A 14,752-nucleotide genomic window follows, 5' to 3' on the forward strand; every position below is an offset into this window, starting at 1 on the left:
CACCGTAAGAGTACAGAAAGGTCTGTACCCTTATGGTGAAACTTTACTGCTGCCAAGACCGTGATACCCTTTAATAGCTAAAACTTCAAAGAAGCTTGAACAGCTGGGAGTCTGTATCCGGTCGAAGTGCCGTGTCAGTGCCTGATTCCTGTAGTCTCCTTAGAAAGTCTCATCTCTCATTTCTAGGACTAGTAATCCAATAACTTTCATGAAAACTAAATGCGTATAAATAGAATTTTTCAAATATATGTGCAGTCTTAAGTGTTGTCAGAATCAGCCTTGGCTGGTTTAGCCTGGCTTTGTTTATAAACCCGACCTTCAAATATGTGTCTCTCCAAATGGAATTCTGGGTGCTTTTTTTTTTTGAGATCATGTCTTTGTTATATAGCTGAAGAAAGGGTATTATTGAAAACAATGCGTCTTGGAATGCAAGTGGAACTATTTAGATTCTTTGCTTTAAAGCACAGCTGCTTAATCTATAACCAATCCAGTATTTAGAAAGAAAGGATATCATGAGCTATATTCTTCTCTTGCTATTAACTTTATGTTAGTAAGCTGCTGTTCTGTAAACGCTTGGAAACAGCTCTGAAATGTACAAACTACTTCCATCCCAGCAGAAAAAAACCACAACAACTGTGTACATCTGGTAACAAAAAGGAAACAAATGAATATATATAGTTTTCTTCTTAAATTTCTATTATTTACTTAATTTATGTTTACATTTTGGAAAATACTTGGATTGTTTCGAACAGTTATACAATAAACTCTTGTGGCCTTTAAAAAGGTATGTGGATTAATGACTTCTCAAAGAATTGTTTTACAAGAGTACTGTGCTATTTTTAGAATGAATGCTTAGTTAACATAGTCACTAAAGGCATGTTGTTTACATAGGCATCTTTTGTACAAAACCTATGTATTTTTTAATCTCTCTTCATCCTGTATTGATGCAGTAATGTATCTTTGTATACGTACAGATAACATTAAGCCTATGAATACATCCAGTTGTTCTAGAGTTAGTTGTGTTCCCTAGAATAATGTACTGAATTAGTCCTTTAAGGACTGTATTGCCAATGCAAAATAGACTCAAAGGAGTTGTTTGATTTTTATAAAAGGTGAGGAGTGCAGGGGTTTTTTTTGGGTTGTGTGGTTTTGGTTGGTTTTTTTTTTTTAGTTTAGTTTAAGAGTGGAATATATGTTTTCTTTAGCTGTAAAAGCACAATCAAGGCAACATGATAAGTGAGTCAGTGTTGTAAAAGTAAAACTAATTTTGCCTTCACTCACATGAGCTATAGAAGGAGGAAGCTTTATTGTCCCTGGGAAGGTGATAAGGCAGAGTAATTGTATATTATACTGTCCTGGAACATCTGCCTGAAGACTGTTGGAGCAATTCATCTATCATGGACAATACAGCATGTTTTGTCTTTCTGCTTTAACCCATCCCCACTGCTGGCCTGCACGGAGGTTTTGATAGGGACTGTGCCTGGGCTGGGGCTCACATTAATCAGTCCCCTTGTTCAACACTCCAGCTGACATAATTACAACCTGCGCACAGCAGTTATTCAAGTCGAGTCCTTGTCACTCGTGGTGCGAAACTACACAGCTCAGATCCCGAAGGAGATTGCCTTATCACACAGAACAAGGGCTCACAGGAGTTGAAGAGAATAGAAATGGGAAAATGTCTTCCGGGAGTACTATATATTCCTTTAAAATAAGACATTTGAGAGGCTTACAAGGGACAAAGAGAAGCATTGTGCAAGGTCTGAAATGAACAGGTTATTATTTTTAAAAGGATTACACAGGCCATTTTTGTGAAATGGACATGGATTATTAAATAAATTCAGTGGTCTCTCTCTCTTATCATTCAGTGACTCTGCCCTATTAGTTTTCTTCAGAAGTGATAAAATAGTTTTTGACTTGTATAAGCTTTAAGTATCTCTCAGTAGAAATCATCAGAACACAACTAATAAAAGTGCACGTATTATACCAGTAAAATTGGCACACACATAAGGGACGGTCTGCAAGGATCAGAGGTAAGGGTGAAGGAAGAAGCATGCAAAAGGGCTTTCAAGGATGAGCAAGTTCATTAGTTTCTGCTGTACAGGAATGTGAAAGATGAAAGAAAAGAACAAGTTTCATATTTTACCATTTTTCCCTCTTTTCATATTAACCCTCTGTGGGGAAAAAAAAAAAAAAGGCAAGTCCGTAACACCATCTGTACTAAATGAAAGAAGTTTATTTTCATGCAATATGATGGGCTTTATTTTTACATGTTTGTTTTTTTGTTGTTGGTTGGTTGTTTGCTTTTTTCTTTAAAACAGAACCTTTTCATACACAATCAGAAGACGATTTATTTGGCTTTAGTCTATAAAATTCCTCAATATAAAATACTTTCATTGGAATACAGAAGGCTTTTCCCTGGTGTTTAAATATTTTTCTTCTTGGGTACTAGATCAACATGGTGAGGCAACACAATTCAGGCAGTTCCAGTTCTTCGCAATCAATAGATTTATAGCGTTTGTTTGATTTCTCATCTTGTTAAAATACTGTTTCTAATATTTAGACCTAATTGTGTGTAGTTGAAAGAACAGAAATAATTTATTCTGCTCCAGGTGGTCCAATTTTAAGTTAATAGTTTTACAAGACAGGTTATCTGGGACTTTGAACAGTCTGAAGTAGAAGGCCTAGAATCTGCCTCATACGTTTTACTCTGCAGATCTGAGCTAGATATGCTTGGTGAGTCAAATATGTAGATTCATAGAATCATTTCAGTTGGAAGAGACCCACAGGATCATTGAGTCCAGCCATAATCTAACTCCAGCACTAAACCACATCCCTAAGAACCTCATCTAAACACCTTTTAGACACCTCCAGGTATGGTGACTCCACCACTGCCTTGTGCAGCCTGTTCCAATGCCTGGCAACCCTTTCCATGAAGAATTTTTTTCCTAATCTCCAGGCTAAACCTCTCTTTGCACAACTTGAGGCCATTTTCTCTTGTCCTATCACTTGCTACTTGGCAGAAGAGACCAACCCCCTCCATGCTACAGCCTCCTTTCAGGTAGTTGCAGACAGCGATCAGGTCTTCCCTCAGCCTCCTTTTCTCCAGGCTAAACAGCCCCAGCTCAGTGCTTTCATTCAACAGTATTCCATTGCAGTATCTCTTGATACTTGGTGTGTAGGTCCACTGTGAGAATCTATCTAACCGAAAACTGAAGTTTCTTACTGAGCAGCAGGGTGTCCTTGTAGGCAAATTTGTAGGAACAAAAATTAACTTCTGCTTGCTCCCTGCTCCTAAACCCCAGTTCTCCTGGGGTGAATGATGACTGTGAAGTAAGCTCAAATGACAGAGCCAAATGCTGCATTTACTTATATTTGTGCAGACAATGGCATTATGAGGACATAATCTGAAGAGAATGATGTTTCTCTGATATATACTTTCAAGGCAGATTTTAGATCAGATAATCAATCATACCTTCAACTAAAGAACCAAATTTGCCTTTCAGAACCTAAGATGGTTTTGCAGTATTGACAGCCAGGAAGAATATATTTTAATTTGCAGACTGAACAAATTTCCATGACATCATGGAAACACAATAAATGTCTGACCTCACAATGACATTTTTCAGACTTTAACTGTACTTCTTGTAGACTTTGAGCCCACAAAAAGCCTTAAGCTCAGCTAGTCTGACCTTCTACATAAAACAAACTGCATAGTTTTTTTTCAGTTTGCTCTGTACTGAGCCTCTTGCGTTTGACTAAATTTTATCACCTAAAAAGACATTGAGGTTTGATCTGAAAACGTCCAAAATTGGAGAGTCCCCTCTCCTTGTGTGAAAGGTTAATTGCTCTAACTGCTGAAGAAATTGTGCTTTATTTTTCATTTGAATTTGACTGTACCTTGTAGTCATTGGTTTTGGTTTTGTTACAGGTTTTCTCTAAGTTAGATGCCCCTTAGTCATACATTTATACCCTGTTAGGTTTCTTATGCCCCAAGCTCAAATGTAATAAGCAAAACAGGGGTTGGTGTTGTGGTATTCCTTGTTTTATTTTGGTGGGGTTTTTTTGTTTGTGGGGTTTTGTTTTGGTTTGTTGGGTTTTTTGTTGTTGTTGTGTGGGGTTTTGGGGGCTTGGGGGGGGGCAGGAGAGGTTTTTTTTCTTCTTTTTGTGCATTTTTTTGTGGTCGTTATTTTTAATTTAAATGTTTGGGGTTTTTTTCCTCAGTTAACTTATATTTCTATTCATAATAATTTTTGACTGCTTCCCTTTTAAAATGTAGGCAGTAATATTTAAAGTAGATATTATGGATATTCTATATAGAGATATTATATCAGTTTCTCTAGTGTCATAGAAAAATTATATCCTTACATTTGCTTGTTACATCCTTGCTTACACATCTAAAAATGACATGGGACCTTTCTGCTTACAGCATCACACTGGAAGCTCACATTAAACCACTGGTGTACTAATCCCAAAGTCGTTTTCAATGTCACAGCTTTTCACAGCGTTGTCGCTTTCTGTGAGTTACTTGCATGCAATTGTGCAAGGGTGTGAGAGCTGATGTGTAGTTGTGTGTGCACACATTTTGATTGAACAGGCCCAGCTTGTGAAACAGTTCTGCTCGCTCCGTGTGGCTGCAGTGTCATCATTATTAATCATGCTACCAATTACGGTGTCATCTGCAAATTTTATTAGCAGGGATTTTTATATATACTTTTGGCATGCATAACAAAACTGAATCTTTCAGACAATTAATGCTTATTCCACTGATAAACTGGAACATTTGAAATAAGGAAGAAAATGACCATCTCTTTTTGCATGAGGGGTTGGTGCTGAGATAGGGCAACAAGAGGCGATGTATTAGCATTAAAAAAATCCTACTTTGAGCAGAGATCATAGGGCCTGCAGTGCCCTGCAGGCTGCAAAGCAACAGGATCTGCCCTCTGGGGAGCTGTGTTGTCACTAACGTGGCTGGAGGAACTGACACAAAGGCCAGTTGGAAGAAGTGCCATCTGCATCTGAGATTGACAGGCAGCCTTTAGGGTCTGTTGCTATCATTTCTGACTCCAGCAACACTGGGAGTCCAGTTTCATCTTTGTGCAGCCTGTAGTCTCCACACCCTTTCTTAGGCTCCATCTACACTTTGAGATTTGTGAAAATACTTTATGGGTTCCTGAGGATATACAAACAGACTCTACAGAATTGTTCAGCTACTTTATGTGGTCATTAAAAGAAGTACAAGAGGGGGAAAAATTGATGTTGAAAGGAAAAGTGTGTCTTCAATTAAATTCATCCTAGCTTTTTTAAAAAATGGATGCTTTCCATGGCCTCATTTCAGCAAGGTATTTGATCATGTACATAAATTTAAGCTTGTGAGTCATTCTTTTGAAGTCAATGGGGCTGCTTGTACTTAAGCTGCACAAGTGTGTAAGTACCTTGCAAATCAGAGCCTATGATACTTAAAGCCCGGTCTCCATCCTTACACCATTGCAGAGACGCCATCTCTCAGACCAGCTTCTCTTTTATGCCATCTGCTCCAACACGAAGGAAAAGGGGGAGGGAGGGAGCCTGTGAACAATGGAGTGATTATTCTCAGTTACTGTGAGATAGGTGAACTCCACCTGCTCTTTCTGCCACTTAAAGCTTGGCTGCCGCGGTGCAGCAGCGCTCTGTGCGCAGCCGACCTGCACCCCTCACGCGCCACAGGCTGGCGGGACCAGAGCCCACTCAGACCCGTGAAAAAATGCTTTTTCTGGTTTTACTTTATCTTCTTCCCTTCTCTAGTCTGTAGAAGGAGACACTGCGGCTCTCTCCAAAGAGCTGTTCAGCAGACTGAGGAGCCGAACAGCCCGGCTCTGCACCGCACCTCTGGGGCAGGTGGGGACACAGCGCAGGTGGAGAGCGGAGGCACATCTCCCTGCCCTGCTGCACCCTTTCCACCTGCTTCTCCCAAATCTAGTAGTTTGGACATAATGTGCAGCTTTCTGTCTAAAAGGTTCCTCTTTATTTCTATCTCTTCCTGTGGAAAGCAGAATTTATGGAAGCACTTAAGGCAGAAAGGTATTATTTCCTTAGAATCAGAGATTTTTCTCTTGTTTGCAAAAGTCAGATTTTATGTTGTGAAGTGTGTTGTGCACCAAACTTTTATTTTCTTTTTTTTTTTTTTTAAGAAAAATATTCTGACTGAAAATTCTTGAGTAGGTCTAGATGCCAGCACTGCTTTTATACTTTAGTTGTTGTTCACTCTGCAGGGTTGTAACCAGCTTTACAGATTCCTCAGAGGTAAACAAGACTAGAGTACATCACTTCTTATTTCCCTTGAGAATCTCCAATTACCCTGAATTTGCCTTTAAAAGCGTGCGTTTTGGCTATTGTAATCAACTCCTTGTATCACATGTATTTGTAATTGGGAAATTTTATTCCCGTACATTGTAAATATAATGGTAGATCTGTGGCCAGATTACAATTTGGACATCCCAGGCTGCTGAATGGAGCTGAGACACGAGCAGTGATTATCAATCTTCCATCATTTTCAGTGCTGACGCACAAGTTTTTTGCTGCTTCCCTACAGGGCTCTGCTACTTTTTAGCAGCCAGCATTGGACATCTGTCACACATACTGTATGTCATAACAAATAGATCATTACAGAAAAAAAAAAGCAAAACCATAAATGTAGAAAAGCAGAAAACATTATGATTATCCATGGGTATTACTATAATACCGTCAGAATAAATCCCAGATACATTTTTATTATTTTCTTTGTGAAACTGACTGTATCATAAAATCTCATTAAAACATACCAATGCAGTGTACTCTCTTTTATGGACTACTTCATATTTTCTGAGTGGCAATGTATGCAATACATGGCGCACTGGATTGCAGGGCATGCATTTTTATGACACTGTGGATGAGTATGTTGGTCATCTGAGCTTGATCTGGTGGAAAAGCATCAGATGTGGGCAAATGTTCATTGCAGAAACAGCCATAGTGGTAAGAATGTTGCTGTCCCCCAGCAGCTCGTGGCCACTGTCCACCAGAGGTCTTGATGAACAGAGTAGAGAGATGTTTGTCAGCAGTGACAAGCAGAACTGAGCTGGCCCTGGGCACCTTGTGGGTGACCTCTTGAGTTCCCATGGAGCTGTATGCTGATAATCCTGGCAATAATAAAAGTCACTTGATAACTGAAGTAGATTGCAGAGCACCAGCACTTGTATTCATGGGATTGTTCCCTTAGTCGTTTAAAACCTAAATAAAAGGTAGGATTTTTGCTTTTGAAAGGAAAAGAGCAAGGAAAAAGGAAAACAGGTGCATGCTAGTAGTAAGACTGAGATGTATCACCTTTCTGTACATATATGCACACATATATATACGTGTGTTTATGTATAATAATTAGTATTAGTATTATAATGTTAGTTTTGACACATTTCAGAATGTATTTCTGGACATGATATTTTTCTGTTTTTTATTATTTCTTGTGCAGTACTGTATTGACCTGTAGCACTGAGGAAGTAAGAGGATGCTTGAAGTTTTAAACTTGTGGTCTGAAATGAATGTTAGTGGTGTATGCAGATTGTGTATAATGTTGTATCTAGTTTGGGTTAACTGGCAATCACTTTATTTTAAAAACAGAAATGTAGATAAATCTTGAGCATGCTGGGAAGAAGTTTTGGTTGGTTTGTCTGGGGTTTTACTTAGTAAGAAGTTGGCCAGAATGAATGTCATTGTGAAGGTTTTGATTGAAAAAGTCTGTTTCTGTAATGTAATTATGACAGATTGAGTTATTTGTTTCTTTCCTGTCAAGAAAATATTGCCCATTACGTTGTTTACTTTCACTCTACTGAATGCTAGTTTTCGTACAGTTTAATGCAAGAAATAAAGGAAGACTAGAAGGGTTGCATTTTGGGAAGCAGTAGAACTGAAAAAAAAGCCTGAAAGGTTCCTGCATATAGATGAGTGAACACAAGCTCTTGGTGCTTTGAGAAGAATCCAGGAGTTCCCAGAACTTCTGTCTGGAACTAGAGAACACTGAGCACAAGAGAAGTCATGGTATCCTTGTGTGAAGCACTGGTGTGAAATGCACTCTAGCACTCAAAGTTTAAAGCAATGTTTACAATTTAAAAGAGACTAGGAAAAATCTGATGATTTCCCAAAGTGATATGGAAGGCATTGGGTCTCTGGAACTCATCCACTAGAGCTCCAGGTAGCAGAGGATTCTTCAGGTGAGCAAGATGTGTTGGAAATGTACCACTATCTGTTAGCTGGATGCAAGAAAATGAGAAATATGAGTTTGTAAATGTGAGAGTGATCAACTATAGAGTTGTTTGCCTACGATTACAATGGATTCCCCATTGCTTTCCATTGGATTTCAGTGTATCATGGTTTAGTACCAAAAAAATGTTAGGGCTTGAGGAATCACTGGGCAAACTTTTCATGAACAGTGTTATCCATGAGGTCAAGCTACATGCTCAGTCTGACTTTGCATTTCTAATACTCTATCGCTCTCCTTTTCTAGTTCAAGTATGTTATCACAATTTTGATTTAAAGACAGTTTTTGAAGTTAGGTGGCATTTTCTTTAAAAGAAACACCTGAAATTTTTGGTGAATAACTGAGGTTAAGAGGCTACAATAACACTGCTTTCATGCGAAGGTGGCTTTCATCATAGCTGCTTGTATTTCTGGAAGAAAGTATCTGGGAACTTTGCTGTTTTTCAATCAAAATGCTGCAATTTCTGTGTACTTCTTGCAGCTTGCATAGTGGGGTTTGAACAGTGCAGAAGACCTTCAGAGTGCTCTCCACTTATGAACTTGATTCATACTGACGAATAGGGAAAAAATAGAAATCTTTTCACTTGGTTGCATCACTGTGTTTGTTTTTATGTTGTAAATAGTGACCTCCATGGAGCTGCCGTAAGTCCTTTAGGTTATATGCGGAAAGAGGACATTTGTACCTAATGTCCTGAAGAAAACATTTTGAAAAAGGTTTATTTTGTGCAAATAAGAACCCTACAAGGTGCTAAAATTTTTAGAACTTAGTGGGCTAGATAATTAATACTTTGCCTCATTTGCACCTCCAAAAGCTTCCATGTATTGCAGTAAGCATCTTTCTGAAAATGTCAGGCACTGCATAATGGAAGAGTGTTCTAATTTCAGTTCCCTATTCGTAAAACATCTTAATAAAAATACGTTCCTTCCTGCTATATTTCATGTAGCTGTTCAATACAATGCTAATGTATTCTCTCATACGAAACCCTTAGAAAACATAGAAGCATCCCTAATTTTGCATGGTCAAATTTAGAATGAACAGAAGATGCTTTATGAATTTCTCTTACTTTATGATTTTTATCCAAAAGGCCACATAAAACATGAGGACAGCTCTGCAGTTGGCTCCTGAATGGAGCTGTGTCCATGGGCTGCTTCAACCAGTGCTGCTGACCGGGAGGAGGGCAGAGCGCGACACCCTGCATCCAGCCATCAGGCCAGGGCTGAGCCCCTTAGTGTGGGTAAGGGGATCACAGAATCATAGAATGTCCTGAATTGGAAGGGACCCACAAGGATCCAGCTCCTGTCCCTGCATGTGACGACCCCACAGTTCACACCACGTCTGAGGGCGTTGTCCAGTCTCTTCTTGAACACTGTCAGGCTTGGGACCGTGACACCTCCCTGGGGAGCCTGTTCCAGTGCTCCACCACCCTCTGGGGGAAGAACCTTTTCCTCATGTCCAACCTAAACCTCCCCTGGCACATCTTCCTGCCATTCCCTCAGGTCCTATCACTGGTCGCCAGAGAAGAGCTCAGTGCCTGTCCCTCCTCTTCCCCTTGTGAGGAAGCTGTAGCCGCCATGAGGTCTCCCCTCAGTCTCCTCTTCTGCAGGCTGAACAAACCCAGTGACTTTGGCTGCTCCTCATACGGCTTCCCCTCCAAACCCTTCACCAAGTTCATAGCCCTCTTATGGACACCCTCCAGTAGCTTAATAACTTTTTTATCCTGTGTTGCCCGGAACTGCTCACAGAGCTCCAGATGAGGCCGCACCCGTGCAGAGCAGAGTGGGACAATCACTTCCTTCACCTGGCTGGCAATGCTGTGCTTGATGCACCCAGGACACGGTTGGCCCTCTTGGCTGCCAGGGACACTGTTAGCTCATGTTCAACTTGCCATCAACAAGAACCCCCAGATCCCTCTCCACAAAGCTGCTCTCCAGCATTTTGTTCCCCAGTCTCTACGTACAGTCAGAGTTGCCACGTCTCAGGTGCAAAATCCAGCACAAAATCTGGGGATGCCCAAAGCCCGACCTTCTTACAGCTTTTGCTGCTGACTGGTGTAACTGGGTGAGCCCTGCAAGATGGGAGAAAAGGAAAAGATGATGGGGGAATAATAACCACAGCCAGTTCTTCCTGTGGGGACCTTCAGGCTTGACCATTCTGCCACAAACTTGTTCCAAGGCTCGTGGTTCCTCCAATGTTTCCATGCAGCTGACTTTGAGCTCTCACCTCTGCCTCCTGCAAAGTGCGCATCTGTGCACTACTATCCCAGAACCCCAAATAGCACTGCTGATTCTAGTCGGGTAAAGGTGGCGCTGAGGAACCTGGTCAATGGCACGCTATAGCTTGCCAATGCAACGGAGAAAGTGTCTGTGTAGGGGCAGAGTTATACTCCTTTTAGGGGCTAGAGGAAGATGGTTGTGAGAACTTCTGCTCTGTGCTCTAGGGGCGTATATTTTCCCACTGTCCTGTAGACCAATTGCTCTCTTTCTTGTTTTTAGCATGATGCCCTATTTTTTGGTAACAGAACTGATATATATAGAAATAGCAGAGAGACAACAGGAGAGGGAAAACACAAAGGCCACAGCTGCTCACGCTGACAAAAAGTCTGGGCATTTTATGCTACTCCTAACCCTCCACTTCATTCCCGTCTCCTAGCACAGCACATCAATGCTGCTAAGAAGCAGATGAGGATGCACAGGGTTGTGGCATGTGGCATTTGGCTTCCTTGTCACTCTGTGGATGATGCCTGTGCAAGCATTGTTACCACTGAAAACTTGAATGAACTGTTCTGTTCTCATCCTTGGAACAGTGATGTTTGCTTTTGGCCCCATTGTGGAGAAGCTTTGAGCCTCATTGTGGTAGGGTGTTACTGGAGATGTCCATTGGAGACTATTATTCACTGTTAAAACACCTGCCCACTTTTTTTTTTTTTTTCTTTTGCTGTGGTATGCTCTTCCTATCTGGGTGGTTATCAGTATTGTCAGATTTGCTTACATAAATGACAGTGACATCAAATGCAACTTAAATCTTTTTTGGATATGTTGTTTGTTCATGTTGAACAGCTGAGTGGGCCCAGAGGCTGATCAGCAGTATGAAGTCTGTTGGATGCCAGTAACTAGTGGTGTACCCCCGGGTTCAATACTGTGTCCAGTCCTTTTCATCATCTTTGTTAATGGTCTGGATGATGGGACAGAGTCTACCCTCAGCAAGTTTAGAGATGACATGAAACTGGGAGAGGTGGCTGTTACACCAGAGGGTCGTGCTGGCATCCAGAGGGACCTCAACAGGCTGGAGAGATTTCCTGACAGGGACTTTCTGTAGTTCAACAAGGGAAAGTGTCAAGTCCTGGACCTGGGGAGGAACAGCCCCAGACACCAATATATGCTGAAGGCTGACCAGCTGGAAAGCAGTTTTGCAGAAAATGACCTGGGTTCCTGTGAAGGTCACCAAGCACTGGCACAGGTTGCCCTGGGAGGTTGTGAAGTCTCTCTCCTTAAACATATTCAAAAGCTGTCTGGACATGGTCCTGCACTACTGTCTGTAGGTGACCCTCCTTGACCAGAGGTGTTGGATGAGATGACCTCCAGAGGTCCCTTCCAAACTCAACCATTCTGTGACTAAAGTACAATTCTACAACTCACCTGTCATTTCCAGTTCATGACATTCAAATATGCAGCAACCTTTAATTATTTGAGAAGAGTAAAAGAAAGACAGGTAACTGGTTGGTAGGAGTAGACTTGCAATGGCAACATGAAAAGTGCAGTTAGAACAGCAATGAGAATGCATCACTGTGCGATCAACACTGGAGATCAAAGCCCTTTTTGTTCTTCAGCCAAAAGAGGTTTTCCTTTTGTCTTAAGCAGTAGCTGCATTTCTCAGGAGAAACTTGCCATCCATCTCCTTTACTTCACAGCATCGTCCTTTACAGAAACGTGGGAGCTCACCTGGACATATACAGTGGAAAGGAGGTTTGCGCCCTTCCCAATGTATCAGTCTTTGAGGGAGGAATTGATATAGGCTCGTAGCATGGGAAATATGGGCTGAGCACCTCCTCCTCCTTTTTTGCCATGTATATCACTCACAGGACACTGAAAACTCTATACAGGGTTTCCATTTCCCTTTAATACATTTGTTGAGGGGTTTACATCAAGTCTCAAATCTTTCTTCGTGTTTCATAAGAAGACTGACTACAAGATGTGGAATAAAACCAAATTTTCTGTTGTGCTTTTCCACATCAGAATTGGATACAAACCAATACACCATAGCTTTGGACTAATGAAGTTTCTCTAATGAGTGCCCTTCCTGTTATTGCAGAGCATGAAAAAATTGCCAGAAATATATACATTTGATTTTCAAAATGGTAAATGGATCATAAGGGTGAAAGGATGCTTACATTAAGGAACTATAATAGTAATCTAACTTAGAAACCTCTGGTTTAGCCTTACTGGAACACAGACTGGCTTCTTAAAAGCTGCATTTATTTGTTTGTGGCTGTAATTCAGAGTAGAACTGAAAAAGCAGAAAGACTCTACTCAATTTCATTTGGGCTGGTCTCTATGTTGCCAAATTTCAGAACAAAGAGAATTTTTCTCTCAAATTTTATAAACTCCTGGAAGTGAATTTCATAACAGAAAGCCTGTCAAATGCTTAACTATCATCATGATTGCAACACTACAATGTTTTAGTTAGATGTTTATCATGGCGTAGCTTTCATGAAAATACAAGTGCTGTTTAAAATCACAGACCTCTGTGTTTAGTCATGTGACATGAATTGATATTAGTACACACCTACACAGACTTTTGGTGGATTATTTGGTATCAGACATATAATAACATACTTGTACAGTACTCGGGAGAAGAGTCCTAATAAAGCAGACAGTCAAAGCACGCTGAATAATTTAAAAGTATTTTATATGCAGCACATTTTTGTCATGTCATATTTAAAGGTATTACTTGACTTCAAAAGTACTTGGATTTGCCAGTTGTTACCTTCATGGTTTATGATTGAAATTGCTGAATTGCCATCCGATAGGAGAGGCCATTTGTAAGGCCTTGTGATCTCATGTTCCTCATTTCTGATTAAGCCTTTCTGACATCATCACGTGGAATTTTTTTTTATTATTTTATTTTTATTTCCCATTATGAACATATTACTATGTTGGCATGTTGAGTCACGGATTTTTACTGTTGACTGAATAAATGACACTTTGGCATTGCTCCGTTTAAAGTGGTTGGAGCCAATTCACCAATCGACGATGACAGAACTGGCCTTTTATGACTTGAACAGGCTGGGTTTTTTTCACAACTCTTATATAGGTTTCCATAGATCCTTTATATATTTCACAGAAATATTTCAAAGTTAAAAGTTTTCTATCTTTCCTTAACATAGTATGAGAGCTGAGCTGAAAGGACACAGATATTCTATTTCAGATTTGTATGCTCTACTTTAATCCACTACCCTTTAAAGTGTAACCCATGATAGAAGGTTACCAGATTGCCTCCTGCTTTCTTTGCAGTGTACACTACCTTTCTTTTTTTCTTTTTTTTTTTTTTTTAAATAAAATACAGGTTCTATTTTAAAAACATTTATAAGCATTGTAATTTTTTAGGGCTGAATCCTAAAAGATCCTGAGGACCAATATTTCCCCTATTTTTCAGTGAACATAAGTGTCGTCTCTGACATTCTCGGGAGCCTGATCATTATACTGGTAGATAGCAGATGGACATGACAGAGGGTGAGCTTTGGCAGCACCGTAAGGCAGATATCAGCTTTACTATGACCATCTCCAAGGGAGAGACAAGCACTCCAGCAGAACTTCAAGCTGCTACTTCCAGTTTATTTTGGGGGTCCTTTTTTTAGGTGCCTGTTACTGTGGTGTTTCTAACAGTGACAGGTAAACAATCAGTTGCTCAAAATGCTGCTGTTGTCGTATTGTAATACTTGTGAAGTATCATGTATTTATATAGCTCACTTGAGTGTTTGTATTTATTTCAGTTAAACTGATTTGCTGTTCTTGCTTTGACAATATTAATAGTGTACAGTGCTATGAAAGTCTAAAAAAGTATGTTCACAGGCTGTTATTTTGATTCAAGAAAAATCATAATGGCTATTTCCAATTGAAATAAATGAAGAAGTTGTATATTTTATATGGGATTCATCACAGGCTTTGAATAACTATATAATTCTACTGCAAAATAATTTTGGAACGAGACTGCAATATTTTAAAGACTAGCAATTAAAAACTGCCATCCTGTTTTGGATCTCTTTGTGGGTAAAAGAAATGTGAGATCTTTTTCTAGTCACTTTTTTTTTAAGAAATATCATTAGAAACATTTATTTTAAATGCATAAAACTAATTGTATATGTATTCTGACTTTTATGTGTGAAAACTCCACTTCTACAAAAGCTGTCTTTAAGATATAAATGAGAGTCTGTGTGTATTTTCAAAAAGGTATAAACTCCAACGACTCAATTCTCTTTTCTAGGAGCAGTTC

At 39.9% G+C, this 14,752-nt stretch overlaps 1 protein-coding gene across 1 annotated transcript in view; it reads left to right on the plus strand.

The window, feature by feature from the left end:
- Positions 1-14,752, plus strand: part of ZNF407 (zinc finger protein 407) — a 347,047-nt gene that overhangs the window by 230,470 nt on the left and 101,825 nt on the right. The gene's annotated exons all lie outside the window — the stretch shown is intronic.

This window comes from Patagioenas fasciata, chromosome 2, assembly GCF_037038585.1.
Source record: "Patagioenas fasciata isolate bPatFas1 chromosome 2, bPatFas1.hap1, whole genome shotgun sequence".
NCBI classification, from domain to species: domain Eukaryota; kingdom Metazoa; phylum Chordata; class Aves; order Columbiformes; family Columbidae; genus Patagioenas; species Patagioenas fasciata.